The sequence below is a fragment of the Arachis duranensis genome, chromosome 4, assembly GCF_000817695.3.
Source record: "Arachis duranensis cultivar V14167 chromosome 4, aradu.V14167.gnm2.J7QH, whole genome shotgun sequence".
In the NCBI taxonomy this organism is placed as follows: Eukaryota; Viridiplantae; Streptophyta; class Magnoliopsida; order Fabales; family Fabaceae; genus Arachis; species Arachis duranensis.
The window spans coordinates 68,031,010-68,053,450 of NC_029775.3; the positions used below are offsets into that span (position 1 = coordinate 68,031,010).

The window sequence follows — 22,441 nt, forward strand, 5'->3', positions numbered from 1 at the left end:
CATCTCTTCCCATGTGCAATTAAATCAAGGAATTGGGCAATTGTTCAAGCTTAGAGAGATTGGATTGCCAAGGAATTGGGATTCAATCACTTAAGATTTCCAAGGAGATCAATGAATGCATTGATTGAGGAAGAGATGAGAATGAACTTGATCCAGAGAATGCAACATCTCCTGAACCCAATGATTTCCCCATTTCTGATCTTACCCATTCTCTTTACTTTCTACCATTTAATTTCATGCTCATTACCCTAAATCCCCATTTAAGATTCTGCACTTTATTGAAATTTCTGCATCTCAATCTAAATTCTGTTTAGCTCAACTAGCATATTTTTCTAACTAAAATTGCTTGACCAATCAATCCTTGTGGGACTCGACCTCACTCTATTGTGAGTTTTACTTGACGACAATTCGGTATACTTGCCGAAGGAAAATTTGTTGAGAGACAAGTTTTCATGCATCAAGTTTATGGCGCTGTTGCCGGGGATTGATTTTGAATCAACAATGATTAAGTTTGAAGATCACTAGATTGAGCATTTTTCCTTTGTTTATTTGATTCAGTCAATTTCCTTTAGTTTGTTTTAATTTCTTCCTCACCCCCTGCACCCTCTTTTAATTTTCTGTTCTTTCTTTCTTTATTTGATTACAATTCTGCTCACTAACCCACTAACTGTTTGATAATTTATATCACTCACACTAACAATTACTCTAACAAGAATAGTTTCTTCATTTTATCTCCTGTTGTGCAATCTGTTTGTTGTATGACAGGGAGAAGAGAAAGAGTTTCAACATCCTTTGATTCAGAACCTGAAAGAACCCTTTGGAGACTAAGAAGGGAAGCAAGAGGGAAAAGCATTATTGGTGCTGAGGCAGAAGAGGAAGAGTATTTTGAACCCAACATGGAAGAGAATTTGGAGAACAATCATGAAGAAGAAGCTCATAATCATGTCAGAGAAGGCCATGCAAACCGTGCTGGGCAAGAAAGGAGAGTTTTAGGATCCTATATCAATCCTAATCCAGGAAACTGTGGAAGCAGTATTCAGAAGCCCACCATACATGCCAACAATTTCGAGCTAAAACCCCAGCTCATCACTCTTGTGCAAAATAATTGCTCATTTGGAGGGGGTGCTCAAGAAGATCCTAATCAACATTTAACCACCTTCCTGAGGATTTGTAACACGGTGAAGTCCAATGGAGTCCATCCAGATGTCTATAGGTTGCTCTTGTTCCCTTTTTCACTCAGGGACAAGGCATCCAAATGGCATGAATCCTTCCCAAAGGAAAGATTAACTAATTGGGAAGAAGTGGTGAACAAGTTTTTAGCAAGATTTTACCCTCCTCAAAGGATCAATAGGCTAAGAGCTGAGGTGCAGACTTTTAGACAACAAGATGGTGAGACACTTTATGAAGCATGGGAGAGATTCAAAGACCTAACAAGAAGATGCCCACCAGAGATGTTTAATGAGTGGGTCCAACTTCACATCTTCTATGAAGGTCTTTCTTATGAGTCAAAGAAGGCTATAGATCATTCATCAGGAGGCTCTCTAAACAAGAAGAAAACCATTGAAGAAGCCATAGATGTCATTGAAACAGTTGCTGAAAATGACTACTTCTATGCCTCCGAAAGAAGTAACACCAGAGGAGTAATGGAGCTGAACCACATGGATGCATTGTTAGCTCAAAACAAGATGATCACCAAGCAGCTAGCAGATCTTACTAAGAAGGTGGAGGAGAACTAAGTTGCAGCAGCCATCACCTCATCACTAGCTCAAGAAGGAGTAAACGTAGGAGAAGAAGGTGACTGGGAGCAAGCCAACTATGTTGGAAACTCACCTAGACAAGTCCATGATCCATACTCCAAAACTTACAACTCTGGATGGAGAAATCATCCCAACTTTGGATGGGGAAACCAACAAGACCAAGGACAAGATCAGAGACGCCACAACCTCAACTCCAACAACAATGCAACTCATCAAAACACCCACCGAGATATTACCAACATCCATCTAACCAACCTTCTCAACCACCTAATCTCAACCCACCATCATTAACAGATTATAGGCTATCTAAGATTGAGACTCTACTTAAAAACTTATGCAAGGAAATTCAAGATAGTAAAGCTTTCCGGGAAGAAGTGCAATCCAACATGCAGAATCAAGATGCTGCCATCAAGAAACTGGAAACACAGATTGAGTTCTTATTCAAGCAAGTCCTTGGACACAACAGTTGCAATAATATTAACTCAATACCAAAGGAGGAATGTCAAGCTATCACCCTCAAAAATGGGAAGAAATTGAAGGAGACCCACAAGAAACCACCAGAGAAGAAATTGGATGAAGAAAACAAAGGACATGAGGAAGCTCAACCCTCAAACTCTAAGCCACATCAAGAAGGAGAAGCACTCAAACCATGCTTATCAAAGGCTCCACATCCCTAGCAGTTGCAATTAAAGAAGAGGGGAGAGGACAACCAATTCTCAAGATTCTTGGAAATCTTCAAGAAACTACAAATAAACATACCATTTACTGAAGCAATAGAGCAAATGCCACTCTATGCCAAGTTCTTGAAGGAATTGATGACCAAGAAGAGAAGCTGGAAGAATAATGAGACCGTGGTGCTCACGGAAGAATGCAGCGCCATCATCCAACACAAATTCTCCCAGAAATTGAAGGATCCTGGGAGTTTCCAAATCCCTTGTATCATTGGGGAAATCACTGTGGAAAAGGCTTTATGTGATCTAGGAGCCAGCATAAATCTAATGTCTCTAGCAATGATGAAAAAAATGATGATTGGGGAAGCCAAACCAACAAGAATGGCGCTACAACTAGTAGACAGATCATTCAAATTTTCCCATGGGATAGTAGAAGATCTGTTGGTGAAGGTGGGATACTTCATCTTTCCAGCAGATTTTGTGGTATTAGACATGGAGGAAGGAGCTAAGACTTCCATCATCCTGGGAAGACCATTCTTAGCCATTGTCCGAGCCATTATTGATGTCCAAAAGGGTGAACTTGTCCTTAGATTACATGAGGGGAAAATGACATTCAATGTGTTTAAGGCTATGAGTTACCCACACAACTCATTGGGAGAATGTATGAGGTTGGACTCCGTAGAAGATTTGGTACAGGAAACTCTTGAAGAAGAACTTGAAGCATCAACAGAAGAAGAATTAGCAGCAAGCGAAGAAGCTGCAATCGCCGAAATACATATTCAAGGCATGATAGAAGAAAAGGAGGAAGGAAAAGAAGTGCCCAAACTGGAGCTTAAAGCACTGCCAACCACTCTTAAATATGCATACTTGGCAGAAAATAAAAGTTATCCAGTGATCATAAATTCAGCCCTTAGCCAAGAACAAGAGGAAGAGTTGCTCCAAGTCCTGCGAAAGCATAAGGATGCCATTGGATGGACACTTGCTGACTTGAAAGGAATTAGTTCAACCATATGCATGCATAAGATACTCCTGGAAGAAGGTGCCAAACCATCCATTCAGCCCCAAAGAAGGTTGAATCCAGCAATGAAGGAAGTAGTGCAGAAAGAAGTTAAGAAAATTGTGGCAGGGTGGAGTAATCTATCCAATTTCAGATAGCCAATGGGTCAGTCCAGTTCAAGTGGTTCCCAAGAAAGGAGGAATCACTGGGGTGCCCAACGAAAGGAATGAGCTAATCCCTACAAGAACCATCATAGGATGGAGAATGTGTATTGACTATAGGAAACTCAATGAAGCCACAAGAAAAGATCATTTTCCACTTCCCTTCATGGATCAAATGTTGGAAAGACTTGCGGGACATGCATATTATTATTTTTTAGATGGTTATTCAGGATATAACCAAATAGTGGTTGATCCAAGAGACCAAGAAAAAACATCATTCACATGCCCATATGGAGTGTTTTCCTACAGGCGCATGCCATTCGGGCTATGTAATGCACCAGCAACTTTTCAACGCTGCATGCTCTCCATATTTTTAGATATGATAGAGAAGTTCATTGAAGTTTTCATGGATGACTTCTCAGTATTTGGAGATTTCTTCCCTAATTGCCTAAACCATCTTGCCTTGGTATTGAAAAGATGTCAAGAAACCAATTTAGTCTTGAACTGGGAAAAATGTCATTTCATGGTGACAGAGGGAATAGTTCTTGGCCATAAAGTTTCTAATCAAGGCATTGAGGTAGACAGAGCTAAGGTGGAGCTAATTGAAAAGTTACTTCCACCAAGTGATGTCAAGGCGATTAGGAGCTTTTTGGGACATTCTGGCTTCTACAGAAGGTTTATTAAAGATTTTTCAAAGATAGCTAAGCCCTTAAGCAATCTCCTAATGTCTGATACACCATTTATTTTTGATAAGAAATGTATGCTAGCATTTGAAAACTTGAAAAAGAGGCTATCCTCAACTCCTTTCATCACCCCTCCTGATTGGAATCTACCATTCGAACTGATGTGTGATGCATCTGATTTCGCAGTTGGGGCAGTGTTAGGACAGAGAAAAGAAAGTTTGGTGCATGTGATATACTATGCCAGCAAGGTCCTTAATGATACTTAAAAGAATTATACCACTATAGAAAAGGAGTTGCTGGCAATAGTTTTTGCATTTGACAAATTTAGATCATATCTTATTGGCTCTAAAGTTATTGTTTTCACTGATCACACAGTATTCAAATATGTATTTACCAAACAAGAGTCAAAGCCAAGACTAATTAGATGGATCTTATTGTTGCAGGAGTTCAACATTGAAATTAGAGACAAAAAGGGTGTGGAGAACAAAGTGGCAGACCATCTATCCAGAATCCCTTGTGAGAAGGATGATGCCCATGAGACAAGTGTAAATGAATTCTTCCCAGATGAGCAGCTAATGATGATTCATAAAGCACCATGGTTTGCGGATATTGCAAATTTTAAAGCAGCCGGTGACTTACCCCCTAGAATCAACAAATATCAAAGAAGGAAACTCATCAATGATGCCAAGTATTTCATTTGGGATGAACCCTATCTCTTTAAGAAATTCTCAGATGGAATACTTAGGAGGTGCATCTCAGAGGAAGAAGGACGAAGGGTCCAGTGGAGTTGCTATAGTGCTAGTTTTGGAGGTTACTTTGGAGGAGAAAGAACTGCCGCAAAGGTGCTGCAATGTGGGTTCTTCTGGCCCACTATCTTCAAAGATGCTAAGGAATTGGTGAGAAGCTGCAACGAATGCCAAAGGGCTGGTAACCTACCCAAGAGAAATGAGATGCCACAGCAATACATTCTAGAACTTGAACTATTTGATGTATGGGGAATCGATTTCATGGGACTATTCCCACCCTCATATTCAAATAGGTTTATCTTGGTGGCAGTAGACTATGTATCTAAGTGGGTGGAGGCAGTGGCGACCCTAACTAATGACAACAAGGTAGTCATAAACTTTCTTCGAAGGAATATCTTCACCAGGTTTGGAGTCCCACGAGCCCTCATCAGTGATAGAGGGAGCCATTTCTGTAATAGACCATTGGAAGCCCTACTCCTGCGATATGGGGTGAAGCATAAGGTTGCCACACCTTATCAGCCCCAAACAAGTGGACAAACAGAGATATCTAACCGAGAGTTGAAAAGGATTTTGGAAAAGACTGTGGGGATATCAAGAAAGGACTGGGCGAAGAAGCTAGATGATGCTCTTTGGGCATATAGGATAGCCTCCAAAAAACCAATTGGGATGTCCCCATATCAACTGGTGTATGGTAAGGCTTGTCACTTGCCGTTAGAGCTGGAGCACAAGGCCTCCTGGGCCCTTAAAACACTGAACCTAGATAGCACTGCTGCTGGTGAAAAAAGGGTTCTACAGCTTCAAGAATTGGAAGAATTTAGATCTCAAGCCTATGAAAATACCAAAATCTATAAGAAAAAAGCAAAAAGGAGACATGATCTCAATTTGGTATCTAGAAGTTTCGAAGAAGGGCAACATGTGCTTCTCTACAACTCTAGACTGAAACTCTTTCTTGGGAAACTCAAATCAAGATGGTCGGGACCCTTCCTAGTCACAAAAGTCTCACCTTATGGACACATAGAAATAATGGAAGAAGGCTCAAAGAGAAGATTCACTGTGAATGGACAAAGACTCAAACACTACTTGGGCAGCATGGGGGAGAACCCCAAACAGAAGTACAACCTCAACTAAGGAAAGAATCGTCGAGCTAGCGACGCTAAAAAAGCGCTTTGTTGGGAGGCAACCCAACCTGAGGTAATTCTCTTTTCATAAGTCTTTCAATAAAAATTTCAAGTTGGATTCTCTACAGTGTGAGGAACTAAGTTTGGTGTTACACACCAAAAATAATTCAAGGGTGAATATAGGGTCTAAGTTTGGTGCCACCAAAACTCCAGCTGAAGAGTGTATTGCAACCCTTAGTGATGAAGCATCCCTCTAGCAATTAGAGAACCTACTTGACAGAGTCTTAGCCTCTAAGATTTAGATTTTTTTTAGCTCATAGTTGTTTCTTAATAAAAAGCACACAAGGTTCTTACATGCATCCAATTTGTCAAGTAAGTAGTTTGGTGTTCACACACCAAGTTAAGTTCTGAAGCTCACAAACATATATGCATGCTAACCCTCTTCCAAGTGCTTGGAGAACAAGCAACTTTCAATAGTGTTGCAGGAATTCAATCAATCTCAGGGAATGAGCATACCCCATCATCCAAGGAAACAGACAGGGATGCAATTATTAGGACGAGAATACCAAGGAAGATATCATGAGGTTGTTTCAACCCATCTCGAACTGCAAAACTCTAAGTGAAAAATGATTGAATAGAACCTGCATCTTTTACTTGTTCCCCTTTATTTAAAATTTTATTGTGCTAGCTTAATGTCTTGAGTGATCACTTTCACCTTTCTTACTTGTATGCTTGTCTCTTTAAGTGATCAAAAATAAAATGTTATGAAAAGAACAAGAGTGGAGTATTTTGTGAAGTATATTCTGAATGTTTGTGTTAGGTTGATTAGTAAGCTAAGTTGGTTCACCAAAGAAGGAAAGAAAGCAACTATCTATCCTAAGTCCTTTGTTTGAGACACACCCTTTGAGACTAGCTAAACAATAAGATCCCAATAAGAAAAGAGGAAGAGCAATAAAAGTGAAAAAGAAAGAGACATAATAAGAAACAATGCTAGGCATCAAGGGTTTCAAAATTGAGGCATGTGTCTGTGGTGTCTATGTTCAAAGGATATACTTGGATGAATGGGCTCTTAGGGGTGCATTACCACTTGGTAACTTGGATTAACTAATCTGGGATTATCAGCTGAAAGTCCACTATCAAGAGTAACCTTTGCTACAAAACACTTAGTAACCCAAAGAGGTACTAGACACCAAGGTCTCAAGAAAGGAAAAATAACAAACCATATGCCTGTGGTGTGTATGTATGAGGGAAAGAGACTTGAGGGAGTAGGTCCTTAGGGGTGTCTTAACACCTAGCACCTTAAAACCAACTGGTTTGGGAGTGTTGGCTGAAAGCTTATCATAAAGAGTCGCCCTCTTACAAAGCACTTAGCAAAAACAAAAATAAACTTTGAAAAAGAAGGAAGGATCAATAAGAAAGAAGTCTCAAAGAGTGCAATCAAGAAAGTGACTAAGGATTTGATAAAGGCTTGAAACCTAAAGGGAAAGAACCTAAGTTGCTATGCATGAAACCCCCATAAACCAGGAATGCTACTTCTATTTTATCTTCTTGTTATTTCATTGCATTCTTCTTATGCTTCAGTACTTGCTTAGGGACAAGCAAGCTTTAAGTTTGGTGTTGTGATGCCAGGGCATCTAGGCCAGTTTCACTGACCTTTTCTTTACTGTTTTAGGGTAGTTTCATGCATTTTCTTAGTGAATAAGGCAAGTTTTGGATGAAATTACACTTACACCTTGATTCAAGCAACTTTTGTGAAATTTGCATAATTTCATGAGTATTTTGCTAGAATTGCATGATAAATTGATGATGCATAATCTCATGACTTTGGCTAGAACATTGATGCACTTTAATTGCTTGTTTTTAGAGCAAAGGAAGCAAGGAAGAACCACGTTAGTATTCACGTTAACCTAGATAACATGAACACTAAAGTGGAATGGTAAAGCTTGCAACGTTAATGAGAAAAGTGATCACCAATAACGCCTGCGAAGCCATCCAAATCTCATGTTACTTTCCACGTTAACTAAAGAAACTCCAACGTTAAGAGAAAATGTGAACACCACTAACGTTGGAGAACTTGGCAATGATCCACGTTAAGAGTCATGTTAACTTAGTTAACGTAAACTCTAACGTGGAACAGGAAAACAAAAGCCAACGTTAGTGACACTCACTTTTGTCACTAACATTGGACCAACTAGCATTGCTTACGTTAACTTTCACGTTAAGACTATTAACGTGAAAGTTAACATGGAGTTGAAATCAAAGAGCCAATGTTAGTGACACTCACTTTTGTCACTAACGTTGGAAGATGGCATCACTACTACGTTAAGAGCTACGTTGACTTAGTTAACGTGAGTTCCAACGTAGAGAATGTGGCATTTGGAGCGTAAGTGACAAAGGCGAGTGTCACTAACGCTCTCGAAGGTGGATCACACCTACGTTAAGAGTCACGTTAGCTATACTAACGTGGACTCTAACGTAGGAACAAAGGGGCACTAAGCAACGTTAATGGGAAAAGTGATTCCCATTAACGTTCGCGAATGGGTATAAGCCAACGTTATTGGGAAAAGTGAGTCCCAATAACGTTGGCCAAACATTGAAAAGGCAACGTTAGTGGTCACATTAAGACCAATAACGTTAGATTTAATGTGGGCATATAAGGTTGGAACGTTAGTGGAAAAAGTGAATGCCACTAACGTTCTCGAACCCATAATGGCAATCAACGTTAAATCTTACTAAATACCCAAAGCCTAATTCATATTTCTCTGTAAGTTGGGCCCACTAAAGATGAGAACTGCTTCAACTCAAGATCCAAAGCCCACATCCAAGACTTAAAGAACTCACTAGAAGATCAAGAGGAGTAGTATATATAGGAGTAGTTTTGAACTATAGAGAAGCTTGGCACTTTTGGGAACTACTCTCTATAGATTTACTTTTCTGCACTTTTAGCATGAATTCTTCTTTTCGGCCATTTTTCATTTCTAGAGCTATGAACAACTAAACCCCTTTCATTGGGTTAGGGAGCTCTGTTGTAATTTGATGGATCAATTATAGTTGTCATTCTTCTTCTTCTTTCTTTTCTCATGATCTTACTAGAAAGCTTTCGATCTTAATTCAATTGGTTAGTTGTATTGGAAAAGAAACTCTCCATAATTGGATCTCCTTTAAGCCTTGGAAAAGGGATGAGGAGATCATGCTAGAAATGCTTTCTCATGTTGGACCAAATTGGGGTTTGGGCGGATATAGTGACATGTAATCCTCCCAACACTTTGATTTGGAAATACATATGGTATAATCAGTGACCATACTTCATCTCTTCCCATGAGCAATTAAATCAAGGAATTGGGCAATTGTTCAAGATTAGAGAGATTGGATTGCCAAGGAATTGGGATTCAATCACTTAAGATTGCCAAGGAGATCAATGATTGCATTTATTGAGGAAGAGATGAGAATGAACTTAATCCGGAGAATGCAACATCTCCTGAACCCAATGATTTCCCCATTTCTGATCTTACCCACTCTCTTTACTTTCTGCCATTTAAATTCATGCTCATTACCCCAAATCCCCATTTAAGATTCTGCACTTTAATTTCTGTTATTTACTTTCCAGCCATTTAAATTTCTGCATCTCAATCTAAATTCTGTTTAGCTCAATTAGTATATTCTTCTAACTAAAATTGCTTGACCAATCAATCCTTGTGGGATTTAACCTCACTCTATTGTGAGTTTTACTTGACGATAATTCGGTATACTTGTCGAAGGGAAATTTGTTGAGAGACAAGTTTTCACACATCAAATACCCATCAGGCATGATTGAAGACATGATTGTCAAGGTTGGGCCACCATTACTACCATTACCACCATCCATGAAATATGCATTTCTGGGAGAAGCTGATACCTTTCCTGTAATCATAAGCTCTACCTTAGAGCCACAGGAAGAGGAAGCACTAATTCAAGTGCTAAGGACACACAAGACAGCTCTTGGGTGGTCCATCAGTGATCTTAAGGGCATTAGCCCAGCCAGATGCATGCACAAGATCCTATTGGAGGATGACGCTAAGCCAGTGGTTCAACCACAGAGGCGGTTGAATCCATCCATGAAAGAGGTGGTGCAGAAGGAGGTGGTGCAGAAGGAAGTCACTAAATTACTAGAGGCTGGGATTATTTATCCTATTTCTGATAGGCCCTGGGTAAGTCCTGTCCAAGTTGTCCCTAAGAAGGGTGGCATGACAGTGGTTCATAATGAAAAAAATGAACTGGTTCCTACAAGAACAGTTAGAGGGTGGCGTATGTGTATTGATTACAGAAGGCTCAATATAGCTACCAGAAATGATCATTTTCCTTTACCATTCATAGACCAGATGCTAGAAAGACTAGCAGGTCATGAATACTTCTGCTTCCTGGATAGATATTCAGGTTATAATCAAATTGCAGTAGATCCCCAAGACCAAGAGAAAACAACATTCACATGCCCATCCGGAGTATTTGCATATAGAAGGATGCCATTTGGTCTATGAAATGCACCTGCAACCTTTCAAAGGTGCATGCTCTCTATTTTCTCTGATATGGTGCAAAAATTTCTGGAAGTCTTCATGGATGGCTTTTCAGTATTTGGAGACTCATTCAGCTCCTGTCTTGACCATCTAGCACTTGTTCTAAAGAGGTGTCAAGAGACTAACCTGATTTTAAACTGGGAGAAATGTCACTTTATGGGGACTGAAGGAATTTTCCTTAGACACAAAATTTCGAACAAGGGAATAGAGGTGGATCAAGCTAAGGTAGAGGTAATTGAAAAATTACCACCACCTACCAATGTTAAGGCAATCAGAAGCTTTCTGGGGCATGCAGGATTCTATAGGAGGTTTATAAAAGATTTTTCAAAAATCGCCAAACCTCTGAGTAATCTGCTAGCTGCTGACAGGCTATTTATTTTTGATAAGGAGTGTCTGCAGGCATTTGAGACTCTGAAAGCTAAGCTGGTCACAGCACCAGTCATCTCTGCACCAGACTGGACATTACCATTTGAACTAATGTGTAATGCCACTGACCATGCCATTGGTGCAGTTTTAGGACAAAGGCATGACAAGCTTCTGCACATCATTTATTATGCTAGTCGTGTTTTAAATGACACACAGAAAAACTACACAACCACAGAAAAAGAGTTACTTGCAGTGGTTTACGCCATTGACAAGTTCAGATCTTATTTAGTAGGATAAAAAGTGATTGTGTACACTGACCATGTTGCTCTTAAATATCTACTCACAAAGCAGGATTCAAAACCCAGACTCATAAGATGGGTGTTGATTTTGCAAGAGTTTGATATAGAAATAAGAGACAGAAAAGAGACAGAGAACCAAGTAGCAGATCACCTGTCCCGAATAGAACCAGTAGAAGGGGCGTCCCTCCCTCTTACTGAAATCTCTGAAAACTTTCTAGATGAGCAACTCTTTGCCATCCAGAAAGTACCATAGTTTACAGATATTGCAAACTACAAGGCTGTGAGATTCATACCCAAAGAGTATAGTAGGCAGCAATCAAAGAAATTGATCACAGATGCAAAGTACTATCTTTGGGATGAACCATATCTCTTCAAGAGATGTGCGGACGGAGTAATCCATAGATGTGTGCCTAAAGAAGAAGCACAGAAGATTCTATGGCACTGCCATGGATCACAATATGGAGGACATTTTGGAAGTGAGCAAACAGCCACAAGAGTTCTCCAATGTGGCTTCTATTGGCCTACTCTTCATAAAGACTCCCGAGAGTTTGTACTTAATTGTGACAGTTGCCAAAGATCTGGCAATCTGCCTCACAGTTATGCCATGCCTCAACAAGGGATCTTGGAGATTGAGTTTTTTGATGTATGAGGTATTGACTTCATGGGGCCTTTCCCACCATCATACTCAAACACTTATATTCTGGTGGCAGTGGATTATGTATCCAAATGGGTGGAAGCTATTGCAACACCCACTAATGATACTAAGACAGTGCTAAAATTCCTCCAGAAAGATATCTTCAGTAGATTTGGTGTCCCTAGAGTACTAATCAGTGATGGGGGCTCTCATTTCTGCAATAAATAGCTTTACTCTGCTATGGTTCGATATGGAGTCAGCCACAGGGTGGCCACTCCATATCATCCACAGACAAATGGGCAAGCTAAAGTCTTTAATAGAGAACTTAAAAGAATCCTGGAACAGACTGTGATTAACTGTAGAAGGGATTTGGCAAGAAGCTTGGATGACGCTTTGTGGGCATACAGAACAGCATTCAAGACTCCTATAGGGACCTCTCCATACCAGCTTGTGTATGGAAAAGCCTGTCACTTGCCAGTGGAATTGGAACATAAGGCCTACTGGGCAACCAGATTCCTAAACTTTGATGCCAAGTTAGCTGGAGAAAAATGATTGCTCCAGTTAAATGAGCTAGAGGAATTCAGACTCAATGCTTTCGAAAATGCAAAAATTTACAAAGAAAAAGCAAAAAGATGGCATGATAAGAAGCTGTCATCCAGAGTCTTTGAGCTAGGGCAGAAAGTTCTGCTGTTTAATTTTAGGCTCAGATTATTCCTCAGGAAATTGAAATCCCGGTGGAGAGGACCATATATGATTACAGGTGTGTCACCATATGGATAGGTAGAGCTTCAGGATAATGATTCTAACAAAAAATTCATTGTTAATGGACAGGGAGTAAAACATTATCTTGAAAGCAATTTTGAGCAAGAATGCTCAAAACTGAGACTTGATTAAAGCTCAGTAATAGTCCAGCTAAAGACAATAAAGAAGCAGTTGCTGGGAGGCAACCCAGCCATTTTGTTAATTAATTGAATTTTATAGGTTCATACTAATTATCTTCAAGGCAAAATAGAAATTGCATGAGTTCATAGAGTTACAGAAGAATTCAGAGGATACAACAGCAAAAAGAAGCTCACTGGTGCCAAAAAGCCAGTAAGAGCTGTTTTGGGCGTTAAACACCCAAAAGGAGCATCTACTGGGCATTTAATGCCAGTAGAGATAGCCATCTGGGCGTTAAATGCCAGAAAGAAGCAACTTCTGGGCGTTTTAACGCCAGATTTGCAGTATCCTGGGCGTTCAGAAAAATGCCCAGTAATAAAGGATTTTCTGGCTTTTAACGCCAGCTAGATGCTACAGCTAGGCGTTAAACGCCCACGAGAACTACAAATGGGCGTTAAACGCCCAAAACATGCAGCGTTTGGGCGTTTAACGCCAGGATTGTGGGGAGGAGGTAAATTTGTTTTTCACTTCAAATTTTTTCCCTTTTTAATGTTTCAATTCATGATTTCTTGCATAAACATGTTACAAACTCTCATCTTTCAACTTCAATTCCAAAAATTTTTAATCCTAAACATGTTTCTTAATTTTTCTTCAAAATCTTTTCAAACCGTTTTCAAAACTCAATTATCTTTTTGAATTCCTTTCAAATCTTTTTAAATTCTCAAATCTTTTTTTAAACTCATCATATCTTCTTTTCAAAATTTAGATTTATCTTTTTCAAATATCTTTCATAAATTTTCAATTTTAAATTACATCTTTTTCCTATCATACTTATCTTTTACAAATCATATCTTCTATCTTATCTTTTTCAAAATTTTCGAAAACCCATCCCCCTCCCCTTTAAATCCACGTTCGGCCTCCCTCCTCTCCTCCGCAATTCGAAATTGGCTCTCTTTATATCCCTCTCCTTTCCTTTTTTTTGCTTGAGGACAAGCAAACCTCTAAGTTTGGTGTGTTTATCCATGATCACTAAACTAATACCCACTAAGATAATGTCTCCTAAGGGAAAACAAACCACTCCAAAAGGCAAGAAAGAGAATATTTCAAAACCACTTTGGAATCAAGGAAGGTTCTTAACCAAAGAATATTCAGACCATTACTACAAAATAATGGGTCTAAGGTCAGTTATCCCGGAAGTTAAATTCGATCTGAAAGAAGACGAATATCCGGAGATCCAAGAGCAAATTCAAAATAGGAGCTGAGAAATCCTAGCTAATCCTGAAACAAAGGTGGGAAAAAACATGGTTCAGGAATTTTACTCTAATATGTGGCAAACAGACAGGCAGAGAATAGCTGGAACCGCCTTCTATGACTATCGGACTTCGGTCAGAGGGAAGATTGTTCACCTCCACCCTGACAAAATCAGGGAGATCTTTAAGCTACCTCAGCTGAAAGATGACCCAGACTCCTTTAATAGGAGAATGATGAGAACAAATAAGGGCTTGGACAAAATTCTAGAGGACATATGCCTCCCTGGAACCAAGTAGACAACCAGCACAAAGGGTGTCCCAAATCAACGCAAGAGAGAAGATCTCAAACCAGTCACCAAAGGCTGGCTGGACTTCATTGGGCGTTCTATACTGCCCACGAGCAACCGCTCTGAAGTCACCATCAAAAGAGCAGTAATGATCCATTGCATTATGTTGGGAGAAAAAGTGGAAGTTCATGAGCTGATCTCTTGTGAACTTTACACAATTGCAAACAAGAACTCCAAAGATGCCAAATTGGCTTATCCAAGCTTAATCTCTATGCTATGTAAAGATGTTGGGGTGAAGATGGGAGTAACTGAGTATATCTCAGTTGAGCGGCCAACACCAAAAAGTCAATGGAAGGACAACAAGTGCAGGACGACCCTATCAAGAGGAAAGCACAGGAGTTCCTCCCGAAAATCCCTCAAATTGAATACTGGGAGCGTCTTGAAGCATCTATCACCAAGTTGCAAGAAGCTATGGAGCAACTAAAGGAAGAACAGAAAAATCAAAACAGCATGCTTTGCAAATTGCTTAGGGAACAAGAAGAGCAAGGGCGTGAACTGAAGCAACTGAAGCGTCAGAAGCTGTCTCTTGAAGGGCCAAGCACCCCACAGATTAAAGGAGCATCCACCTCCCAAAATAAAGGTTGTTGAGTCTTAATCTTAGCCTTAACTCTCTGATAGTTATTTTTATTAGGAATTTATCTTAGAAGTTATATATGAGTAGTATTAATTAGTATATCTATTTTGATTTTGTCTCCAATTAAGCTATAATTTATTTTTCTCATCATCATCAAACATCAATAAAAATAGCAGATTTTTAGAATAAGGAGGCAATATTTTTTCGAGTTTTTAATAAGGAAAATTCTAATTATTTATATGTGGTCGCAATACTTTTTGTCTTCCGAATGAATGTCTGAACATTGCATATTTTTTATATTGAATTTTATGAATGTTAAAATTATTGGCTCTTGAAAGAATGATGAACAAGAGAAATGTTATTGATGATCTGAAAAATCATGAAATTGATTCTTGAAGCAAGAAAAAGCAGTGAAAAAAAGAGAGAAGGAGCAGTAGAAAAAGCCAATAGCCCTTTAAACCAAAAGACAAGGGTAAAAAAGATCCAAGGCTTTGAGCATCAATGGATAGGAGGGCCCAAGGAAATAAATCCAGGCCTAAGCGGCTAAATCAAGCTGTCCCTAACCATGTGCTTGTGGCATGCAGGTCCAAGTGAAAAGCTTAAGACTGAGTGGTTAAAGTCATGATCCAAGGCAAAAGAGTGTACTTAAGAACTCTGGACACCTCTAATTAGTGACTTTAGCAAAGCTAAGTCACAATCTAAAAAGGTTCACCCAATTATGTGTCTGTGGCATTTATGTATCCGGTGGTAATACTGAAAAACAAAGTGCTTAGGGCCACGGCCAAGACTCATAAAGTAGCTGTGTTCATGAATCAACATACTAAAATAGGAGAATCAATAATACTATCTAAATTCTGAGTTCCTATGGATGCCAATCATTCTAAATTTCAAAGGATAAAGTGAGATGCCAAAACTGTTCGGAAGCAAAAAGCTACTAGCCCCGCTCATCTAATTAGAATCTGAGCTTCACTTGAAACTCTGAGATATTATTGCTTCTTGATTTCTTTTTATCCTATTTTATTTATCTAGTTGCTTGTGGACAAGCAACAGTTTAAGTTTGGTGTTGTGATGAGCAGATATTTTATACGCTTTTTGGGGGTAATTTCATGTAGATTTTAGTATGTTTTAGTTAGTTTTTAGTATATTTTTATTAGTTTTTAGGCAAAATTCATATTTCTGTACTTTACTATGAGTTTGTGTATTTTTCTGTGATTTCAGGTATTTTTTTGCTGAAATTGAGGGAGCTGAGCAAAAATCTGATTCAGGCTGAAAAAGGACTCCTGATGCTGTTGGATTCTGACCTCCCTGCACTCGGAATGAATTTTTTGGAGCTACAGAAGTCCAATTGGCACGCTCTTAATTGGGTTGGAAAGTAGACATCTAGGGCTTTCTAGAAATATATAATAGTCCATACTTTGCGCGAAGATAAATGACGTAAACTGGCATTTAACGCCAGTTCTATGTTGCATTCTGGCGTTGAACGCCAGAAACAGGTTGCAAGTTGGAGTTAAACGCGAGAAACAAGTTACAACCTGACGTTTAGCTCCAGAAACAGCCCAGGCACGTGAGAAGCTCAAGTCTCAAAATTTGATTTCTGCATTATCCATCTTAGTTTACTCATTTCCTATAAACCTAGGTTACTAGTTTAGTATTTAAATAACTTTTAGAGACTTATTTTATATCTCATGACATCTTAGATCTAAACTTTGTACTCTTTGACGGCATGAGTCTCTAAACTCGATTATTAGCGGTGAGGAGCTCTGCAGCGTCTCGATGAATTAATGCAATTATTTCTGTTTTCTATTCAAACACGCTTGTTTCTATCTAAGATATTCATTTGCACTTCAATATGAAGAAGGTGATGATCCGTGACACTCATCACCATTCTCAACCTATGAATGCGTGCCTGACAACCACCTCCGTTCTACATTAGATTGATTGAGTATCTCTTGGATTCCTTAATCAGAGTCTTCGTGGTATAAGCTAGAATCCATTGGCAGCATCCTTGAGAATTCGAAAAGTCTAAACCTTGTCTGTGGTATTCCGAGTAGGATTCAGGAATTGGATGACTGTGACGAGCTTCAAACTCACGAGTGTTGGGCGTAGCAACAGACGCAAAAGGATCAATGGATCCAATTCCAGCATGAGTTAGAACCGACAGATGATTAGCCATGCGGTGACAGCACACCTGGACCATTTTTACTGAGAGGACGGATGGTAGCCATTGACAACGGTGATCCACCAACACACAGTTTGCCATAGAAGGAACCTTGCGTGCGTGAAGAAAATGACAGTTGGAAAGCAAAGATTCAGAAGACAAAGCATCTACAAAACTCCAACACATTCTCCATTACTACGTACAATTACTAATTTCATGCTTGATAAACTACTATTTTATGGTTTAAAATGTGTTTAATTGTGTGGTTTTATCATGGTCTTTACCCACTTATTCATATAATTAGCATGCATTTATATTTCCTTCCTAAAATTATTACATGATTGAAAACATGCTTCTTTGGTCTTAATTTAGCTAATCTTAATCCTCTCTTATTACCATTCGATGCCTTGATCTGTGTGTTAAGTATTTCAGGCTTTGTAGGGCATGAATGAGTGAGAGATTGGGAAGGAAGCTTGCAAAAATGGAAGAAACACAAGAAGTTGAGGAGATGACCAACGAGAAGTGACGCATACGCGTCAGCAATGCGACCGCGCGGAAGAAAGAAATTCGCAGTCACGCAGCCGCATGGCTCATGCGACCGCGCGGATTGGAAAAGCACAAGTGACGCGGAAGCGTGGATGACGCAAACGCGTGGCATGGAAAAACGCGAATGACGCGTCCGCATGGATGACGCGAACGCGTGGCGTGCGCGATTTGTAGAATTACAAAAGTCGCTGGCAGAAATTCTGGGCCGCATTTTAACCCAGTTTTCGGCCCAGAAACACAGATTAAAGTCAGGGAACTTGCAGAGACTAATCATGCTCTTATAATTCACAATTTTAGTTTTAGATGTAGTTTTTAGTGAGAAAGGTTGTCTCCTCTCTCTTAGGATTAGGATTTAGGATTTCTCTTAGTTTTAGGAGTGACTCTCAATCCCAGGTTAAATGTTCTTTGTTTTTATTTATTTTTAATGTTCCATGTTTAGATTGATTTTCTTAATTAATGTTATTTGAGATATTTCAGTTTATGATTGTTTTATTTATGAATACTTTTTATTTAATTTAGATAGTTTCCCTTTTGGCTTTGGTTGATTAATTGGTGACTCTAGAGTTATCAAACTCATTGTTGATTGAAAATTGGATTTCTTCATTTCATTAATTCAAGTTCCAATAACTCTGACTTTTCCCAAGGAAAGACTAGGACCTGAGGAATCAAAATTAATTCATCCACTTAACTTACCTTCATAGTTAGAGGTTAACAAAGTGGGGGAAAAATCCAATTCTCATCACAATTGATGAGGATAACTAGGATAGGACTTCCAGTTCTTATACCTTGCCAAAGGTTTATTTTACAGTTATTATTATTTTATTTTACTTGTCATTCAACTAACCTTTTACCTTAATCCAAAACCCCAAAACACACTTTTTCATAACCAATAATAAGAACATACCTCCCTGTAATTCCTTGAGAAGACGACCCGAGTTTTGAATACTCGGTTATCAATTTCAAAGGGGTTTGTTACTTTTTACAACCAAAACGTTTGCACGAAGGGATTTCTGTTGGTTTAGAATCTATATCTACAACGCGACTATTTTTATAAAATTCTTTACTAGCAAAAATTCTAACGTCAAAATGGCGTCGTTGCTGGGGAATTGCAAATGTGTGCCTTATTATTGGTTATTATAAATATTTTTCAAAAAAATTTCCTTTTTCATTAGTTTTTGTTTTTATTATCTCTCACTACTATGAACTCTCACCCCTTTGGCTATGAGTCTGGTTATAATTATGTTGCAGGAAGAGGAGATTATAATGACAACATGCACCATGGTTGGAACAATCAAAGATGGGAGGAGCCACAAGGATTTGATCAACCCTCATGGCAACAACCACCTCCAATGGACTATCAACAACTATTCTGTGATGCATATCAAGGTAATGGCTATGGTGAGCACTACCAACAAGACCCACCATATGCCTATGAACCCCCTCCTCCTCAACACAACTTTGGACCACCACAGTCACAAGCCAACTACAACCAAACACCACCATATGACCCTAACCCGTATCCACCATACCAACCACCTTATGAGCCAAATGAACCATACACAGAACCACCACCTTTCCAACACAACTACTCTCATGAACCACCACCTCAATGTTCACTATCTCCATATCATTATCAAGATGAACCACATTCCTATTATGAACCCTCTCTCCCAACCAATGAATCCTCTTATCCACCCTAACCTCCAATGGATGACAGACTTCGTGTTATTCTTCAAAGGCAAGAAAGTATGAATAAGAATGTGCTAAATTTTGCGGCCGCCTTAGGCGAGTTCGTAAATATAATAGCTTCCCAATATCTGAGCACTCAAAGAACTCCCATGGCTACATGTGGAGAATCAAAAGAAGAGCAAAGCATGAAGGAGACACTAGAAACTTCGGTGGACGACGAAGAACATGGCTTTGTATTGGAACAAGTAGAGGAAGCCATAATAGTTGCAGAGGAAGAAGTGGTTGAAGACTTAGGAGATGCTAAACCTCCATGGGAAAGTCAAGACATAGAGCCTCCTTCCGAGACGGTTGCAATTGATGTTGTGGAGGGTGTACAACCTCCAAGGCATATCATAGCTAAAGACTTTGAAGAGGTTGATCAAAAGATGGAGATTCAAGAAGAAGAAGCACACCCTCATATGCCCTTGGTAAGCAATGAAGAGGAGATTGAATTGAAAGAATGCTACCAAGAGGAAGAGGTTGAAATTCAAGAAGCTTGCAAAGAGGTGGTAGTTATTAGAGAAGAGCACAAGGGAGTGGAGCTGGCAATTTCATTAAAAATACCTCTCCCTAAGTTGCCATCATCCTTCACAACATTCAAGTAGGTAAAATTCATATCCCTTAGCTTTCTAATTCCACTTGAATATGGGCTACTTGAGACGGATGGCCAACTTAGAGCTCTTTGTGACATTAAGAGTAAGAGGAAGATGGCCAGTGGTAAGAATTGTCCTGCAAGGTTCATCATGGTTGGAAGCTCAAAGTTTAAACGCAAAGGTTGGTGTAAAGCTCAACTGAATGGGTCTAGGAAGTTGTTTGGCTGCTTACATGAGAATTCAAACTGCTTGCCACCCGGATGGAACAATATTGCTCAACCAAAAAACGGGTGCAAAGGCAAGGTCTGGGACCCCAGAATCCATTCTACCAATCACCACTCTTGGGGCCTTGTCACTTGCTTTAACTTGCTTGAAGGCTTTCTGCGCCTAGTTTGGGATCCCGGAGGCTATTGGAAGTACAAACATTGGTGGGGATTCCTGGATCAATACAAGCACAAGCCACCCTAGCAGGAAACTCATCAAATGTCCAACTTAAGGACTATAACTAGAAGTGCTAGGTGGGAGACAACCCACCATGGTATGATCGTTCATTTTGCAATTTTAATTTTATTTAGTTTTGTTTGTTTTTGAGATTTATTTTATTTTATTGAACCTAGAATCATGCATAGCATTCACATTAAGCACTGCATTTGCATCTGCATATTGCAATAAAAAAAAGGGGACAACACGCACACGACGCGGCAGCGTCGCTGACGCGTCCGCATCACTAGTGCGTTGGGAAGAAAAGAATTGAATAGAGAGTCATGTGAGAGCGTGGCTGGAGGCGCGCCTTTAGCATACTTTGACCCCACGCGACCGCGTCATGTGGAACTTTGGCCTCCCACGCGACCGCGTCACCTACGCGGCCGCGTGTCGTGAAAATCGACGTCAAAAAGGTGCATGGCCGAAAGTTGTGTTGAAATTGGGCTGGACTTGTGCTAGAAGCCCAAGCCCATCCACGCGAACGCGTCCCCCACGCGGCCGCGTTGTCTTTCAAAAATGGCCATCCACGCGACCGCGTCACCCAGATTTTTGGCAAAATGCAATTTAAACAGAGAGTTGTGCGAATGCAAGGCTGCACTCGTGCCACTAGCACAAATCAAGTGACACGATCGCGTGACCCACGCGTCCGCGTCGCCTGACCTTATTGCGCACCACGCGGCCGCATCACCCACGCTACCGTGTCGCCAGCGTCGCACACCTTAACCTAATATGCCAAAATATTTTATCTTTTCTTCCCCAATCCTAATTTTTCCTCCATCCTTTCTTACTTACTTACTTCTTCTTCCCTTCTTCCTCTTCTCATTCTTCTTATCTTTCATTTTCTTTTACTTAATTGCATACTTTTATTCATTGCATTATTTTCATTGGTGTTAGAATTTTATTTGGGTCATTGTTTTTTCTATATTTTTGTAGATTATTTGACAATTATATATTACATTTTAAAGGGTTGCTTGCATGTTCAATTTAATACTTTCAAATAGCTTATTTATCGTGCATGCTATGTGTTTGCGGAAACGCCCGTATGGCATTGTGCACTATTTTTAAGATTTCTTTTAATCTACTACTATAAATGCCTGCTTTTCACGAATTTCCTTTACTATTTTATTAATTAAATATAATTGTTAATACAAACGTTATTGTTAGTTTCTTACGACTAACAATACATTAAAGCTTTTGATGCTTGATCTGTGCTACTTATGCCCTTGCCAGCATGCTAATAAACATCTTGCATCCAATACTCCTCATGCCTTGCTATATTTCCATTGATGAACTGATCACATGGAATCGCGACCATGTCTTCCATTCACTATTTTCCTTACTTGGCATGATATTCACTCGAACCGCCCTCCTCTTTGCTCTACACCTTTGACTTCATATCCCTTTTTCCTCTCCTTTTTTCAGGCTGGCCACTAGAACGGGTAAAGAGAAAGCTTCTACAACGAGCAACAGCTGAGGATCCACAACACCCACCCACCTATACATCTCAGCATACACCGAGGACGGTGCAATCTTTAAGCGTGGGGAGGTCGATACCGATCTTCACAGGTCAGTTAGCCCCTTCTTAACACCAATTTTTGTTTTTCATTGTTGCATTTGCATATTTGATTGCATGTTTATTTTTTTGTGCATATTTTACCACTTGGTTAAAGTAATATTTTCTTTTTCAAGAAATTTTTAGTATTTCACTAATTTGAATACAACTTTTTGAAAAACTTGTTTGAAGAAATACTATTTTGGAACATAGTTTAGAGCTCGAACACACAAAACCAGTGAGATTTTGAGCCCATTTGATTGGTTGCATTTTATCAACCAATATTTTATTTTTGGTGTGTGTTTTTTCTCTCTAAAATTGTGATCTTTGTCTTGCTTAATTCTATATT

At 39.5% G+C, this 22,441-nt stretch overlaps 1 non-coding gene across 1 annotated transcript; it reads right to left on the reverse strand.

The window, feature by feature from the left end:
* Positions 1–1,349: 1,349 nt before the first annotated feature.
* Positions 1,350–1,457, reverse strand: LOC127747393 (small nucleolar RNA R71). The gene has a single exon (XR_008009192.1). It is a non-coding gene; the product is annotated as a small nucleolar RNA R71 (small nucleolar RNA).
* Between the last annotated feature and the right edge of the window lie 20,984 nt (positions 1,458–22,441).